This window comes from Pan troglodytes, chromosome 10, assembly GCF_028858775.2.
Source record: "Pan troglodytes isolate AG18354 chromosome 10, NHGRI_mPanTro3-v2.0_pri, whole genome shotgun sequence".
In the NCBI taxonomy this organism is placed as follows: domain Eukaryota; kingdom Metazoa; phylum Chordata; class Mammalia; order Primates; family Hominidae; genus Pan; species Pan troglodytes.
The window spans coordinates 33,847,717-33,866,520 of NC_072408.2; the positions used below are offsets into that span (position 1 = coordinate 33,847,717).

Consider the following 18,804-nt stretch of genomic DNA (forward strand, 5'->3'; position numbering starts at 1 on the left):
GGCATAGACACTTTAGAAAATACTTCTTGTTTTTAAGTTAAACATACCCTACCATATGATCCAGCCATTTCATTTCTAGGTAGTAACCCAAGAGCAATGAAAACATAGGTTCACTCAAAGCCTTCTTCACAAATGTTCATAGCAGCTTTATTTTTAATATCCCCAAACTAGAAGTAAGCCAAATGTTCATTAAGAGGTGAATGGTTAAAGAAATTGTGGTATATCTACAATGTGAAATACTACTTGGAAGTAAAAAAGAATGACCTATTGCTATGTACAACAACACAGATGATCTGAAAAGAATTATTCCAATAGGAAGAAGCCTGACAAAAAAAGAACACATAAAATGCTATTCAATTTATATAAACTGTGGAAAATGCAAACTATAGTGACAGAAACTAGATCAGTGGATGCTAGAGACAGGACTGGAAGAAGATATAGATTATAAATGGTCATGAGGTAACTTTTGGGGGAATGGAAACATTTGGTATTTTGACTAGTGGTAGTTTCACAGATATACCCATGTGTCAAAACTCATCAAATTGTACACTTTAAATACATGCAGTTGATTGTATGTCAATTATACTTCAATAAAGTAATTTTCTATAAAAGGCAAAAAAGAAAAAGCCTGAAGTGCACCAAAGTGATTTTTAGCGAACAGAACATGGAAAGCTATGATAGAGTTACAATCCAGTTAAGTTCAGTGTTTAAAGAAATTATTTTTTACTGCTTAGACTTGAGGAGGATGGCAATTTAAACAAATATGGCTATTCCTCAGCTTGTCGTGCCTTACTTTATTGCAGCAGTCCTCAACCTTTTCAGCACCAGGGACCGGTTTCATGGAGGACAATTTTTTTCAATGGACAGTTGGTGGGGGATGATTTCGGGATGAAACCATCCCACCTCAGATCATCAGGCATTAGATTCTCATAAGGAGTGCACAACCTGGATCCCTTGCATGTGCAGTTTACAATAGGGTTCAGGCTCCTGTGAGAATCTAATGCTGCAGCTGATCTGACAGGAGATGGAGCTCAGGGGGTAATGCTCATTTGCCCACAGCTCACCCCTGCTGTGAGGCTGGGTTACTAACAGGGAGGGTACCAGTCCCTGGGGGTTGGAGACCCCTTCTTTGCTGCACTTTGCAAATATTGTTTTTATTTATTATTATTATTTTATTTTATTTTTACAAATTTAAGGTTTGTGGTAACCCTGTGTTGAATAAGTCCCTCAGTGCCGTTTTTTCAGCAGCATGTGCTCACTTCATGTCTCTGTGTTAGATTTTGGTAATTCTCACAATATTTCAGACTTTTTGTATTATTCTTGTATCTGTTATGGCGGTCTGTGATCACTGGTCTTTGATGTTACTATTATAATTGTCCTGGGATGCAATGAACTGTGCCTATGTAAGATGGCAAACTTAATTAATAAATGTTGTGTGGTTCTGACTGTTTCACCAACTGGCTGTTCCCCCAACTCCCTCTCTCTCCTGGGGTCTCCCTATTCCCTGACCTAATATTGAAATTAGGCCCAGTAATATAACCCTACAGTGGTCTGTAAGTGTTCAAATGAAAGGAAGAGTCTCATGTCTCTCACTTTAAATCAAAAGCTTAATAGGGAGGAAGGCATGTCAAAAGCTGAGAACTAGGCCTCTTGAGCCAAACTGCTAGGCAAGTTGTGAATGCAAAGGAAAAGTTCAAGAAGGAAATGAAAAGTGCTGCTCCAGTGAACACACAATGATAAGGAAGCAAAACAGTCTTATTGCTGACATAGAGAAAGCTTTGGTGGTCTAGATAGAAAATCAAGCCAGTCACAACATTCCTTTTAGCCAGGGTCTAATCCAGAGCAAAGCCTTAACTCTCTTCAATTCTATAAAGGCTGAAAGAAAGGTAAAAAATCTTCAGAAGAAAAATTTGAAACTAGCAGAGGTTGGTTCATGAGATTTAAAGAAAGAAGCTGTCTCCATAATACACAAGTAAAAGGTGAAGCAGCAAGTGCTTAGGTAGAAGCTGCAGCAAGTTATCCAGAAGATCTAGCTAAGATCATTGATGAAGGTGGATACACTAAACAACAGATTTTCAATGTAAATAAACATCCTTATATTGGAAGAGGATGACATCTGGGACTTTCCCAGCTAGAGAGAAGTCAGTGCCTGGCTTCGAAGCTTCAAAGGACAGGGTGACTCTCTTGTTAGAGGATAATGCAGCTGGTGACTTTAAGTTGGAGCCAATGCTCATTTGCTATTCTGAAAATCGTTATGGCCCTTAAGAATTATAATAAATCTACTCTGCTTGTGTTTTATAAATGGAAAAAGAAAGCCTGATAGCAGCACATTTGTTTACAGCATATTTTATTAAATATTTTAAGCCTACTGTTGAGAGCTACTGGCTTCACAAAAAGATTCCTTTCAAAATACTACTGCTTATTGACAATACACTTGGTCATCCAACAGCTCTGATGAAGATGTACAAGAAGGTTCATGTTGTTTTCATGCCTGCTAACACAACATCTGTTCTGCAGCCCATAGGTCAAGGAGTAATTTTGGCTTTCAAGTCTTCTTATTTAAGAAATATATTTTGCTAGGCTACATCTGTCATAGATAATGATTCCTCTGATGGATCTGGGCAAAGTAAATTGAAAAGCTTCTGGAGATCATTCACCATTCTAGAACCTAGAAGAGTTGCTTCTGTGGATGAGCAAAGTAGTTTTTTTTGAGATGGAGTTTACTCATGGTGAAGATGCTGTGAATATTGTTGAAATGACAGCAAAGGATTTTGAATATTTTATAAACCTGACTGATAAAGCAGTGGCAGAGTTGAGAGGACTAACTCCAATTTTGAAAGAAGTTCTACTGTGGATAAAATGCTATCAAGCAGCATTGCGTGTTACAGAGAAATCTTTTGTGAAAGGAAGAGTCAATTGACACAGCAAACCTCATTATTGTCTTATTTTAAGAAATCGCCACAGCAATTCCAACCTTCAGCAACCACTACCCTGATCCATCAGCAGCCATCAACACTGAAACAAGACTCTCCATCAGCAAAGAGATTAGGAATCGCTGAAGGCTCAGATCATCATTACACTTTTTTTTTTAAAAAAGCATTAAACCATTTTCAAGGTAAGATATGTACATTTTTAAGACAAAATGCTATTGCATACCTAATGGACTGCAGTATGGTGTAAACATAACTTTCACATGTGTTGAGAAACCAAAAAAATTGTGTGACTCACTTTATTGCAATATTTGTGGTGGTTTGGAACCAAACCTGCAACATTTTTGAGGCATGCCTGTAGAAGGTAAGAAGTATCAACAAAAAATTTCTGTTAAATTAGGAGAATATTTGCTACTTCGTTTCCTTTGAAGAGAATGCAAAAGATTTTGTTTTGTCTAGGAGATGCTGGAAATAGGAATATCTTGACCTAAAAATTATTGGGAATTATTTACAAAAAGCACAGAGGTTATGATAGAATTTCAGCATCATATGACATTGGATAAGAAATTTTGTTCTATTTTGTAATTAATTTATATATCTGTTCTCTTTACTTTTTCATATATTTGTAAAAACACAGTGGGTTTAGTTAGAAAAATAAGGCTGAAAATGTCCCACACTTAAACAATACAAATAAAATTTTAACAAGATGACAAAACTATAGATTACAACCACAAAAATTAATGAATTAGAAGCTAGAAATATTATAATGTATGCTTTATGGTTTTTTTGTGTGTGTGTGTGTGTGTGTGTGTGAAAAGAAAGCCAATGTTCTAAAGTGATTTTGTAAGTGACTTCTTTCTAGTACAGAGTCCAAGTTTCCAATGTCATTCCTGCTTGAATTTCATCACACTATTGAACACAGCAGACAAAAAAATACTGTAAGATTTGCAGTGCAACAGTGCCAGGTGTTTTAAAATGTAAACGTTGCTTTCCTGGATATAAGTTACTATGTAAGTGGAATGAAATATTTAATCACATGGCATAAATCTTTTGAAAGAGACTATCTGAGAGTTCCTTGGAAACAAATGATTGCTGTATATTACTAGACAAAGTCAAATATGCCATAGAGCAATTAGTTACGGTAAAACTCGCCTTGTTTAGTTTTGGTGCTTTGTTTTAAATGATTTCAACTAGTCTCAGCTATTTAAAAAATACATTCTTTTCTTTCTTTATGACTGTGCTAATTTAGATTATCAAGTTAAAATAGAACTGCTCCAGAAATTCAGAGTGAATGGAAGGGTGTTTAATAATAACTTTAATACATATTTTACAATTTTTGAACATACAGAAACATTTTGAAAGCAAACCCCCAGCTCAAATAGTAAGTTCATAAAAATCTAAATGTTAAGGTTACAGATGGGACCTAGCTTGATTTGGACTGATGTAACAAAACTTTATAAAATCAGTGGAGCTATTTTTTATAAAAATGACCACCTCAACATAATTAAATTACTTGATGCATTTTAGATACAAAATATGGTTGATTTACTAAGCATGTTAAGATAAAATAGCTAAGTGAAGCATATATTCTATATTTCTTTGTAAACATGGTAGGTAGTATTACTTTTATTTTATAGCTGGTAAAGAGAGCTTGTGATACCTAATTTGTCAATGGTTTCAGTGAATCACAGCTATATAAAAGCACAGACCTTTAGAGCTGGAAGGAATTTAGCTATCTTGACCATTATTGGTCTAGTTAAAAAAGAGGTATGAAAACTGGCTCCAAAACCAGATTCTTGAGTTATCTTTCCTTGTAAAGGACTTGTAAGATTTCCTGGGTCAGCATTCCCTTTCTTCGTTTCAGATTTTCTTTTTCTGAATTCATTCTTACTAATTATTCATTTTTGAATAGTCTTCTAATCACTAGATTAAGGTTTTGCTCATCTCCAAACATGATCGAAGTGAGCCTCAGAAGACCCTTCATTTGAGCTCATATGCACAGCACTTAAACCGACACCCAATTTGACCAAACATGTAAGGACATGACCTTCCAGCGTCATGAATATCACGACGTTCCTTTAGCAAGGGCTTTGCTTAATAGGGCTGCAGTGAAAATCCTCCGTCTAAATCCTTGAGAAGTTGTAATTTGTAAAAATGCAAATTATCTGAAACCAGATATTGTTTTCTTTTTCTTTATGGAGAGAAACTGGTCTGTTACATCTAGTAAAGCGTTCTAATCCGGTTGACCCTCTAGAGGGAGACATAGTCCAGCTTTTATACCAATTGCCTCCTCACCTTTTACTGTCTCGTTCTTTTTCTGCAGGACCGTTCTTTGCTCTCAACGGCAGTTGCTGGGGCTAACAGAACTGGCTGTTGGGAGAGAGAGGCGAGGCAACGCCGCCTGGCCCTGCCATTCCATTTTACTGCTTAACTCAACCTGGAGTGTCAGGACCTATTCTCCTGCATTCTCGCTGCACTATACGGGGGAGCCAAGTCACTCTGTACTCACTGGACAGCCAGGCTGGGTGGAATAGGGTTCTAGAGTGGAGCAGGGGCTCTGCCCTTTATGGCGACTTTCTAAAAGATTAGCATCAGTGCCTTTTGACAGTACAGCATCTGGGGTGGGACGCGGAGAGGAGGCTTTGCTTGCTAAACGGCTTCTTTCTCCGCCGGTGATCTGGATTTGTTTCCTCGGCCCCCTCCCCCCGCTCCTTTCTTTCTCCCCTCCCGCCTTTAGCAAAGTGACACAGGCGACACCTGCTCGCTTGTGTTCGATGTTGGAACTCGCACCTCCTCGGTGGTGACGGTGCCAGGGCACTGCTGCCAGGGGGACATCGGCGGGTTTCCCTTCCTTCCAGCCCACGATGCCTAGAAGGGCAGCGGGTGGGCTGCGTGGGGCTCTGCCCGCAGCACTTCGAGGCGGGATTGAGGGGCTGAAGCTGGCCAGGAGTTGCTGCTAAGTGGATTCGAGTGGAAGGCGCCAGGTCTCCGCGAGGGCACCAGCGGGGACCTATATGCGAGCAGTGGGAGCAGGGGCACCTGGACGGAGGAACGCGGGCGTCTGGCGGGGGGACATCGGCTGAGCTCAGAGCCTCTCCTCCTTCCTGTCCCGAGCTTCCCAGCAACTCCGCCACGTTGGAGACCCGGTACCTGCGAGAGCCAGGGAACTCGAGAAGTGCGTGGCCGAGGCTGCTTTCCTGAAGGTGAATCATTCTGTCCAATTGCCTTTCCCCAGAGAACAAGAGGGAGGGCGGGAGAGAGGGAACGGAGGATGTGTGAGTGTGTGTGTGTGTGAGAGGGAGAGACGACGTGAGGCGAGAGGAAAAGTCTTTAGTCGGCCTTAAAAGCAAACAAATCAGAGATGGAATAAGAGCGGTAATTGCTGCAAGACCGCCTTGATTCTTGCAGTCCAGGGAGCTGAGCGCACCGCGCGCATCCGGCGAGGACAGGAGGCGACCGCGGGCGCTGCCAAGGGCTGCGGGACTTTGGCTTTTCCTCAGTAAACAAATCTTTTGATTACTTTGACACTGTGGAATAAAGAAGGGGGGAGAAGGATCAGGCTCACCTTCACCCGCTTCAGGGGGATTCCAGTTTGGATGTCAAGAGATTCCTGAACCCTCTTTGCTATCGGAGGAGGAAACACATCCACACACGCGCGCGCACACTCGCACGCTCAGGGCCACACTCACACGCCGCCCTCCACGATCACACAGCACCAGACTTCGGTTCCCTATGCCCCTGGATGGTGACGGCGGATTGGCATCTTGGAAGCGATGCGAGAGCGATAAGACTGGCGCCGGCCCGCAAAAGCTGCAGGAGCATCGCTAGGTATTGCCGCCACCGGGAAGCGGGGCTGCAGGTAGGTGCGAGCCGCGCCTCGGGTCGTCGGCCAGCGCTGGGGACCGGAGCGGCAACTGCAGGACCGCGGTCCCGGAAGCCCCCGTGTGCACACGTCTCCCTTCCCCTTTCTCGGGGGTCCGGGGCTGTAGAGGGATCGCCCGGGGAAGGCGAGAGGTGAGGGCAGATGCGGGTCCATCGGCCGGCGTCTCCCTCGCGGGCGGTCAGGGTAGGGGCGGAGTAGAGGGACGCCGAGAGGGGATCGGAGCATGCGAAATGAGGCTCCGTGAGCGGTGCCCTCCCTCTCTGCCCCATTTCTCCTAATAACAGCAAACGACCAGGTCGAGGATTGAAGTGGGTTGTAATTCGATTCCTCACCCAGACCCATCCTGGCTGGTAACCATTTTGGACTCTTAATAAGGAGTTGGGGGTCGCATTCCAGGGAAGATCAATGGGATGTGTCAGGTCATCTTTCTGAAATCCCTACTTTTTGTCCACTTCTGATTAGTTAATTCTCAGGCCTGTTTGCAGAAGGTAGGTGTTTCAGCGAGTCTATTGATTTATCCACCTCTAACTATCTTCATAAAGAATCAAGCTGATAATTTCCGGAGCCTCATCTATGTAAGGTTTATTTAGATTTGGGACGGGGCGCTTTCTTACTGAATGAAATAAAGCTTTTATAAAGGCTACTACAAGAGAGCTTTAGTAAATGATTCTCTTAACGAACGGCGTTCAGAATAAGAATGGCTTCGGGAAACTAATGGTTTTTTATTTCTTTCCGGTTAGATGTCTCCCAGATCTTGCTACTAGTACACGGGTTTTCTGTTAACTGCTTTGCCATCCCTTCCCCCTTCAATTCTGAAAGGCCAGGTGCCTACCAAGAATTGTTTTCTTGAGGCTACTGATCTTCACTTATCAATGGGGGAACGTGTTATTTTCAGAAACTGGCTTTGCAAAGGAAAGTTTGAGATCCGTCGCCCTATTTCTCTCAGAACTGCAGGTTGAGTTATCCCGTCTGAAAAGGAAGAACCATAGACGCTCGTAGAGCCTTTGGGTGGACGCGAGGCTTCCCTATTGAGTATTCCACGTCCTGACCGAGTGTTAAACAATTGCCTGAAGCGTTTGGAATCAAATGTGTAGTAATGTTACTACAGCGGCTAGTCTCTCTTCACCTTTGCTGCGTGAGTTTGATTATGGCAATAAGAGAGAGAGAGAAAAAAATTCTCTTTTTGTGAGTGCGAAATCCCCTCTTGGATTTTACAAAATGGTTCGTGGAGAAAAAAAACCTTAAAAACCACAGACACACACACACACACACACACACACAAACTCGTAAGCAACCTCTACTCTGAAGTGTCCCCAAAGTACTTGGTAGTGTAGGAGGGTCCTTCACACAGGACAGGATGAATTTCAATTACTATTGACTGAATGATAATTATCTGATTCTTGTCTTCTCAACTAGATTGTTTTAAACATCAACATTCAGAGTTGTCAATTAACACTCTTAAACTGCTTTATTAGGCATATAAGTTAAGACAAATGAACAATTAATTTAAGATTTTTGTGTAAAGTGCTAAACCAAAATAACCAGGAAAGGAGATTAAAAACACTTCTAAAGCTTTAAAAATCAGAAGATTAAGATTATTTGTACTTAGCCCAGCTTTTCCATGTTTGCATTTGTACTCTCAGACTGATTAATCATTTGCAATATCAAAATTGGCACCTAACATCCTATATTTCAAATAAAAGATCAGACATGTTTGTCTCTTTCCTTACTTTATTTTGTTCTGGATCTCATCCTGAGTCAATTGTTTGAGTTGACCTTTCTTTTTAGAATCTTAATTTTTAAAGCCACCAGTAGCCACTTAAAGGCCATCAGTTACCACACTGGAGCTTATAAATATTTTCATTTTCCTAATTTTCAATAAAAAAGTTGGATTGTATTATTTATAGATAGTAAAATTCCGTGAGGTCAATGTCACTGCTAACTGAATACTTAGGCACAGGGAATCTTTTAAGAGGCAAATGGCTTTAGTGTGTTGTTTTATTCAGATTAGGCATTTTTTTTTATGTGAAAATCTTGATTCTTTTCTTGCCTTTAAAAAATTTAGTACTTTAGGATGCTTGAATTCATATTTATGTAGAGTGCTATGATATGTGTCTCTTAAAGATGAACCCAGAATTTTTGACATTAAAGCAAATGCCTATATAATGCTACAGGTTCTGCTAAAGGGGAATTAAGGCTTCTAAGTATATGTGATATTGCATTAGAAAAATATTAGCTATTTTAACAATGACAAATTGGAGAATGAAGATTCATTGAGTTGCCTATGGATTTATGTCAAAATAGATTACATATTGCTTAGAGATGGCAATATGGTATTTACTAACCACCAAGTTATAAAATGTGATGACATGGCTGTAAAAATATCTGTTTTTAGATATGGCCAGTTTTCCTATTTAAAAATTTATAAAATGATAAAATTTAGAGGGTGGTAGAAAAAATTTAAAAATTATTTTATATTTTATCAGAAAATAGTAGTAGTCCTGGATCCAGTGTCTTCAATATAGTATTTTGATGATCATTTTTAAATGTATTTTTGTGTTAAAATACACATTGAAGGATGATTTATCACTAATTGCAAGTTATGGATTACCTTATACAGGAAGGGTAAGATGTGTATCTTCAGGATTTCTCAGTCATTTCTTATCTTGGCCCCTAAGAAAAGGTACTGTCAGATTGCACCAAAGTTCAGCAATCACTGCAAACTGATGAACATTTACTGACGAACTCTCTAATGCATGTCCCAAACAAGGAATGTTCCAAAGTGTCATCAGTTATTTCTAATATATTTGAAAAGATGAAACAACCAGAGTGCAAACAGTTCAGTGCCCCTGCTTTTAATTCTGCAGTATTTTATTAGGGACGCCTCATTAAGTCACATTTTTTCTGCAGCTGTTTTGTTCATTGAAGATTCAAGTAAAAATAAGGAACCTTACTGTGCAATGCAGTTTTGTTTTCTTGGTGAAAAATCACAACTTGGGGTAAAATAATCATCCAAGCCATCATCCTCTCTGATCTATGCCTGACATTTGCAAATGCAATTCATCAACCTGTTATTAGTAGGGCTTCATCAAAACAAAGAGAAGAAATGCATTAACACAGCCTGCTGCTAGATATGAAGGCCAAACCAGCTGCATCAACTTCATATCTGGCCACATGCTTGCACAAAATTTCACATGATATAGCCTGCTTTTGGACCACTGATTTTATAATGCCATGTAATATGGTGAATTTACCATCTTATTTGAAAATTCTTTGGTTAACTTTATTTTGAACTACTTTGAGCATATTGAACTATTTAATTATTCCATCGAAAGAGAAGAAATAATTTCACACTGAGTTACCATTGGTCTTTAGAAAACAGTTTTACTTTAGGTTCGGAGCACAATCTGAAACAGGAGATTGACAGGTGAGCCCAGCAAACAGAGACATAGAAGTTAGTTTCTGTTTTTTAATTGTCATTGGCCACTGACTTATTGGGTAATTTTTAGAAGGTCTGATTTTGTTCATTCAGTGCAGTGATTCATTCAGTGCAGTGTCGTCAATGAAATAAACAATTCTTGTCTTCTTAATCTTAAAGAAATTTTAAGAGGATAAGTTAGACATATTGGAATGTGAAAGTATTTAAATATATTTCTCTGTAGTATCTAACGATATAATCTCTGTATCTATACATATATGCACATGCATACATACATACATACATACATATGCTTTAAATGACACCCATGTAAAATACTGGTTTTACGTAACAGGGTGATCAGAACAACTTTGTAGAATGTCTGCCTTTTTAGGTGCATAGTTTTCCCACTATTTTCCATGATTTGACTTGCAGTACAACTGTATGCATAGTGTGACAACGTCATTTATAACTGAGTTTTACTGTTTGAGCCATTGTTAATACACTCTATTTTTCTCATGAATTTTTCTTTTGGAGATACTTTTATTTACTAGGCTACAAATGCAAAAAAAATCATTTTTGTCCTCAATGCGGAGACACTGTGGATGTTTTTATTGACACTACAACTGGGAATTTTGACACATTTTGAACGCTGAACATATCTGTGTGCTGCTGTCTTTATTGAATATACACCTCCATAGTCAATGCACAAACTATGTACTACATTGGCGTGTACTATTCTCGTTTAAAATGGTATCTACAAAATTGCCAGAAATATATTGATATCATACTCCAAATTTATGTTAGTTTTCCAAAATCCACCTGTTTCTAATGTGTATACCACATGGATATGTTGGATTTTATCCTGTGCTGTAATATTAGGCAAGCTAGTCAGTGGAATACTTAGGCAACTGATTGGTATTGCCATTGGAAAACATAAGGTTTCTAGTTTACTTGAAATCAGATGAAGAGTAAATATTTAAGCTGTAAGAAGAATACTCTATTTTATTCAGTGGTTCATGTGGAGTATGAGATATATAACTAAGGAATCAGAGCTTATATGTTTATATTAGATAAAGTCATTTTAATCACTTCCTTCAATCTCCTAAGTTACTCCATAGTAGCTGTAATTGTTTCATGATTTCCCCTGAATGGCTAGTTAGCAAAGTTACATCTCCCTTTCCCCAGCAATAGTACAAACATAGTCATTCAATTAAATTTATATTTATATTGCTTCTTTTAAACGTAGCTTTATGCAGTAGATTTTGGAAACTCTACAGAGAGATTCGATAATGTGATAATGTTGCATTCTAGCAATTACGGTGATAGGCTGAATTTAGTAATTTGACAAAATGAAGACAACCAACTGAACAAGTCTCCTGTACTATGTAAAGCTAACTCTCTACATGAAGCCTGGAAAGTTCAAAGTAGTTTTTGATGAATGCAAGGTTTGTTTTACTAAATATAAATAAATATATATATATTTGCTGCTACGAACTAGTCACTGCATAATTGCATGCATGTGAATGGGCAACTGTGTTGCCCTTTAAAGGTCATGCAAACATTCTAAACCTTTCAATTTTCAGTGTTAATTGCCTATGGCCTCCTGTAGCTGCACATGGAACTTTCTATTGAGTTTAATAATAAAGAAAACACTTTGACTTTCTTTGGGTGGATTATGCAGCTCTTTATAAACAAGTCTTTGAAAATAAATTATAGTGGGCACTAGAACAGAAGATTTTTGTAAAGGTGCATTTGTGCTTTGGAATTAAAGTTTTCAAACCAGAATGTCCCGGGCTATGAGGAGACAGATTCCTTCTGGTACAAAAAACTGATCATTCAAAATTATTGTCTATATCTGAAAACTCTGCCATGGTTTTAAAAGGGTTATATGGTTATAGGAATTTTAATAGCAAACTTCCACCTAGTGATAGAACAGAGACTTTATTAAAATATATTCTTTGAGAGGGCAGGCCTTCCAGGACTCTACAAACAATAGGGCATTATATATTGATGGAATGAATTTGTGACTTTCAGATCAGTCAAGAATTTAGAAATGGCCATTCATATTACTTGAGAAAAACAACATTTATACTTATATTTTTATCGTTACTAGCTTATAGACAGTTCTAATTTCACAGAAGCACTGTCCAGTACTATTTTATTTAAAGTAGGAAACCTGGTTACTGTTACCATTTCTTTCTTAGTTTAGTTTTACCTTGTTATAGTTATATGGTAAATGGCATACTCAAATTTGTTGGTGCTAGAGTGTTCAGAAAATTTCTCAGAAATGGCTATCAGACAAGTCAGTAGCTGTGAACTGGTCTTGCTTGCTATTTGGGTTCTCCAGCTTTGTTTGTATTTTCTTTGGAAAGTTGAGTCAAATCGAGTGAAATAGCTCTAGCTTTAGTTCTTTTTCACGGTGTAGAAAGAGAAACGAGGTAGATGATCCACATTTCAGTGAAGCAATTCAAAGGCCAAGGGGAGAATGAGAGGGCATTGAAATCTCATCCTCCACAAAACAGAGGCCCCATTTTGGAAAACTTTAAGGAAAAAACCTAACCTAATTTTTAAAAGTTTAGTCCTTGGACTAAATCTAATGACTGTTATATGACAGTTTTTTTTCCTGCTAAGATATGCATGTATTTAAACATTATTGCCAACCCCCATTAGACTGATAATTGGCATGCTTATAAATATACATTCAGAATTGGGTCAGAATTTATACTTTTTTAGTTGAAGGTATGTTTGCTCCTTCCATTATTTGTTGAGTGGTTAAAATTCATTAGCTTGCTATTTGGGTTAGCGGATAAATTTTGAAATTGACTATTATAAAACCAGTGTGGTGCAGTGGTGAGAGCTCTGGAGATGCTTTGTAACTCTAACAATAAATAACCATGTGGCCATGAAAAAACCACTTTATTTCTCTGTACCTCAGTTTCTCAGCAACATATTTCTTCAGTGGAATTTTAAAGACAATTAAAATAAAGTGTTTTTTCAGCCAGGCATGGTGGCTCATGCCTGTAATCCCAGCACTTTGGGAAGCTGAGGCAAGAGGATCACTGGAGCCCAGGAGTTCGAGACCATCTGGGCAACATGATGAAACCCTGCCTTTACAAAAGTAAAAAAAAAAAATTAGCCAGGCATGGGTGTGTGTGCCTGTAGTCGCAGCTACTTGAGAGGCTGAGAGGTGGGAGGATCACTTGAGCCTGGGAGGTCACAGGTGCATTGAGCTGTGATCACGCCATGCACTCTAGCCTGGGTGACAGAGTGAGACTATGCCTCAAAAAAAAAAAAAGTATTTTTTTTCCCGTGTGTTCAGACCCACTAAGTATCATGGTATGGAAGTGCAATAATATAGCTTGATATATTTAACCTTAAGGAGCTTCCCTTTTAGTTAGGAAGTCAAGGAAAATCTAGCAAATAGTTTCTGGCATTTAAATGCCTCATATATACTTTCCAATAGATAAGTAATCTGTTATATGACAGTTGTTTCCTGCTAAGATATGTATGCATTTAAGCATTATTGCAAACCCCTTTTAGACTGATGATTGGTGTGCTTATCAATATACATTCAGAATTGGGTCAAAATTTATACTTTTCTTATTGAAGATATGTTTGCTCCTTCCATCATTTGTTGAGTGGTTAAAATTCATTAGCTCGCTATTTGGGTTCTTCAGCTTTGTAAGATTGAGATGGAGATGATGATGATGATGATAATGATGATTATGGTGATGACTAAAGGCTATAGACCTTGGGACATAAAATTGAATCAGATTTAATCTTATAATTTAGTAATGTTGCTTTATCTGCGTGATGCTGTTTTGTTATAAAACAAGTTGTGATAGGTCATGGGTCTCAGGTTTTTTAGGGTTACATGTCTTTGCTCTACTGATGGCTTTCATAGTCACTGAAATAAAATTAGTTCGATCAACTAGGCTAGCAAATAAATAATCTTCATATATTATATGATAATTAAACATATTCATTCAAAATCTATGTATGAATTTTGAGAATTTATAATCCTTGGAAAAGTCTGTTCATTTATTCAATAAGTATTTATTGGGCACTGTCTTAGTCAGTTTGAGCTGCTGTGATAAAAATACCACAGATTGACTAGGTGCAGTGGCTCACGCTTGTAATCCCAACATTTTGGGAGGCCGAAGTAGGTGGATCACTTGAGCCCAAAAGTTTGAGACCAGCCTGGGCAATATGATGAAACCCTGTCTCTGCAAGAAAATACAAAAATCAGCCGGGCATGGTGGCAAGTGCCTGTAGTCCCAGCTACTGGGGAGGCTGAGGTGGGAGGTTTGCTTGAGCCCAGGAGGTTGAGGCTGCAGTGAGCTGTGATGGTGCCACTGCACTCCAGCCTGACTGACAGAGCAAGACCCTGTATCAAAACAACTATCACCACAAACAAAAACAAAACCACAGACTGAGTGATAAACAATTCAGCAGTAATTTCTCACAATTCTGGAGGCTGGGAAGTTCAAGATCAAGGCACCAGCAGATTTGTCTGGTGAAGGTCATCTTCCTGGCTTGTAGACACCCACCATCTTACTAGACCCTCATGTGGTGGTTGTGGGTTGGGGGAACAGGTATCATCTCTCTCATGTCTCTTCTTATAAGACAATAATCCTATTCATGAGGGCTCCACTTTCATGATATAATTACTTCTCAAAGGTCCCACCTACAAATACCATCACATCGGAGATTTAGGCTTTAGTATATGAATTTTGGGAAGACACAAACATTCAGTCCATAGAAAGCACTCTCTAGGTGTTTGGGCTATCTTAGTATACAAAAAAGGCAGACATCTGCCCTCATGATATTTACCATTTTAGTATATTACTTGGAGTTTTGAAATTAATCTGAAGGAATGGTTCAACAATGTATTGTGCTGTATGTTTTCTTCTTAGTCATTCTTATTTATAGCTGTGAAGTATAGGTCTGAAAATAAATAATTAAAATAGTTAAATATTTGAGTTGAAATGGATTGTGAAGAAAAATATTATAGAATATATTTGAGGTGAGGTATGTAATGCAGTGGATTGATTCCAGCTCACAAGGTCTGTCCTCAAATGGTGGGTGACACAAATGGTAGCTCTTTTTCCTGAATTTCACATATAGAGTGACTTTATATCAGTGACATGATGTGCCCTAGCGTCTCTTAATCCCAGCACTTAGGGATCACCTGAGGTCAGGAGTTTGAGACCAGCCTGGACAACATGGTGAAACCCCGTCTCTACTAAAGAAATACAAACATTAGCCAGGTGTGATGGCAGGTGCTGGTAATCCCAGCTACTCAGGAGGCTGAGGCAGGAGAATTGCTTGAACCTGGGAGGTGGAGGTTACTGTGAGCCGAGATAGCACCACTGCACTCCAGCCTGGCAACAGAGCAAGAATCTGTCAAAAAATAAAAATAAATAAATAAAAAATAAAAAAAGTTTCACAACTTCAAATGCCTACAGGGGTCAGGTTGGAAATGTGAATGAATAAAGCAGACCAAGTGGAAGATGACAAATAGCAACTGACACTCGGCCTCAGCCATAGTGTTGGGGATACCACAGGGAGTAGTGGAGATTATGGCCGACATCTAAGTGAGACAGCTGAGCCTTGGCTCCAACATGTTACTACGCTAGGTCTAATATGGGTCTGGTGTGGCAGATTTTCGATTTGCAGAAGAGAACTTGGATGTGCAGATTTTTAAATGTGAAAGTTCCAAAATTATAAATGATGGTAATGAATTAAACATGAAATACTATGTGGATCAACAGACATATCTGCAGGCCATACACAGGGTAAGGACTATGAGTGTGTCACGGTTGACAGAGGGGTCTGTGAGGACAGTTAGTTACGGAGATGTGTATGCTGGCCCCTCTGTCATCTCTAACCACAATCCCGCAACTCCATTTGCATCTGGAATCAGGGTAGTTGATAGTAAAGGGCTCATCTGGAGGTGATAATCATAATGATGAGTGGCTCAATTTGACCCCTGTAGTTTTATTTCTTCTTAATGACTCGTTGTATAGTTGATGCTGAACTCATCTTCAAGTTGATGGTATCTTGGAGGCTTTAAGAGATGTACCGTAGATGCAGAAGTTTAAATTTATGCGAAATATTTGGAACAGGCGCTGTAGTCCCAGAATGCCTTATTCCTTATAACAGTGCCTTTTAAACTTCTATGTGTACACAAATTACCAGGGAAATTTTGCTAAAATGAAGGTTCTGGAAGAGGGCCTGAGATTCTGCATTTTTAACAAGCTCCCAGCTGAATACTGTTGGCCCGTGGACTATGGTTTGAGTTGCATGGCTTTAGAAAGCATTTTTATCACTAAATTTTATTCTGCACATTCAAAAAGGTGGGAAGCCTTCAACTCTTACCCCTTTGACAGGTTTCTCCCTGTCGCAAGCAGCTCAAACCTGGCCCGTGACTTCAAACATTTTTCTCATAGGCTCTTTCATAGGAGCACAGAATTTGTAAGTGTTTTGCTTAGTTTTTTAACCTTCTATTTAGAGAACATATTTTTCCTCCAAAATGTAAATTAGAAATTGTTTTTCACATATTAATGCAAGTTTGGTTTACATCCTACAGTTTGAAGAGATGTTTATTTCATAACTAAGACATTATATTATATATCAATATATTCTAGTATACAAAGTCAATTTTAGTTCTCCAAATTATTTTTGGAATTTCAATAGTGACTTATTCCTTTTAGGGCTTAGATGTCAAAATTTTGGCCATAATATCTAGGTTTTTGTTCTACTTGAGTAGCTACTATGTGTAGTGGGGAGGATGGACTTGAAAAAAGATGAAGCTTTCCTTGTGTATTTATTGGGCTTACAATTTTAAAATGAATATCTCTTCTTTTTTGTAAATTTTGCCCTGTTAATCTTAAATAACTTTCCATAAGTGATTCCTGTAGGATTGAAGACATAATACTTTATGATTTAGGAAGTTTGAACTTCTTATCTTCATATATTAGAAGGATTTTCTCCCCCTAAGCCAGTTTGGCTAATGTCAGAAGGTGTCATAGCTGAGGTACGTGACTCTATTCTACTGCTGTCTAGGACCTCATGTCACAAGCTCAGTTCACTGGGTGAAATATTTTGTCATCAGTTTTATCAATGCTCTGGAAGTTCTTATGTTTCCTTATGCTGGTGTATTAACTATAAACTGAGATTAGATTTAGACATGTCATTCTGAGGGAGTGAAGCAATTTGTTTTCTTTCAAGTTGTATGATTAATATAGTTCGTAATAGTCATGCTATTAAATCTTACTCAGTTTTTTTCTTCTAAGTGTTTACAAGTTTCTACTATATAGAATAGCTTTGCTTATAGCAGAGGAATGATATCAATTCATTCTACTGAATCTGTTAGACTGTAAGCTCTGTGAGGCAGACCCATGTATATCTCATTTCTATTGATTCTCAGTGTTTAGCATAGTGTCTGGCATCTAATAGGTACTTAATAAACTTAATGGGAAGATGGGATCAGTAGTTACATAGTTACAAATTGATAGAGTGTAGCTTTATATGTTTCTTCAATGCCTAAGGGAGAATTCTGTGAAGAAGTGTCATTTCTAATTATGTGTGTGTGCGCACGCATGTGTGTATGTGAGAGAGAGACTCAGGGGGCGGGGGGCACCAGTTTTTCTGACCTACACCCGAATTAACAAATACATTCTAGGCAAAAGGTTAAGGACAAAAATAAAGTAAGCATGCTGACTGAAATTCTCATTCTTTCCATAATTTATTGTAACCTGGAGACTTAGAGACTACATACACTTGTGATTCTACTGTTGTATAAATTAAATAATATTTGTCAATGTCAAATTTAAGTGTTGTTAATCACATATGGAATATATTTTGATTGCTCTTGTCAGTAACTTGACTCATTCATTAGGGAATTTAAAGCCATTTATTCTTATCTACATAATTACCATTTTTGTAATTTATCATGAACTGGGATTTGCTTTTTTTGTTGTTAACTTCAGAAACACTATTGACCGTGATACCATTGTTCTTGGCTTCAATGATACTAAATTTTTTTGGCTATTCTAATTCTAAATGCTATTTAGTATAGATAATATGCTCAGATATTTATTGATTTCATTTTCACCCTTCTGAGTTAAGTAAAGCTTCTAAATTCTTGCCACCATAGAAGATTCCACAAAATTAAAACTCTTTGACTGTACTTGACTATTTAAAAAACACATATGTTTAATAAAACCTGAAAAAGTTCAGTTTATTAGATCATAAAAAAGTTGAATATTTTTTCTTTGCATGTATTTTAAAAGATTATAATATAACTGTATATATTAGCATTGCTATACACTTAGAAACTTTCTCAAAACCCTTGAATATGATGTCTTTAGTCTTTGAAGTATAATATTTTTGGGATTCTCTGATGATTCTCAAGAAAGGCTTTAAATGGAATGAACCTGATTTTTCCTTGTATTGTCCCAAAACACTCAGACTTGTGTAATTAAGCTCTAAGCTCAATCTAATTTTTGAGCTATGGCTACGGTGGTACTTATTGAAAAAGATATATCTATTCTTCTTCCCCAATG

The 18,804-nt window shown here is 38.1% G+C and overlaps 1 protein-coding gene across 14 annotated transcripts in view; it reads left to right on the top strand.

Annotated features, from left to right (window-relative positions):
* The window catches only part of TAFA2 (TAFA chemokine like family member 2), a 541,094-nt gene that overhangs the window by 62,053 nt on the left and 460,237 nt on the right, over nucleotides 1-18,804 (top strand). Inside the window, exon 1 of one of the 14 annotated variants that reach the window (XM_054664188.2) lies at nucleotides 6,111-6,133. The exons of 10 other annotated variants lie outside the window; for them this stretch is intronic. The gene's annotated coding sequence lies outside the window, so the exon portion shown is untranslated. Of the gene's footprint in view, nucleotides 1-6,110; nucleotides 6,134-6,207; nucleotides 6,790-7,242; nucleotides 7,302-18,804 lie in introns of those variants that run through there. 3 more of the 14 variants (XM_003313540.6, XM_063785516.1, XM_009425013.5) reach the window with 3 other exon arrangements.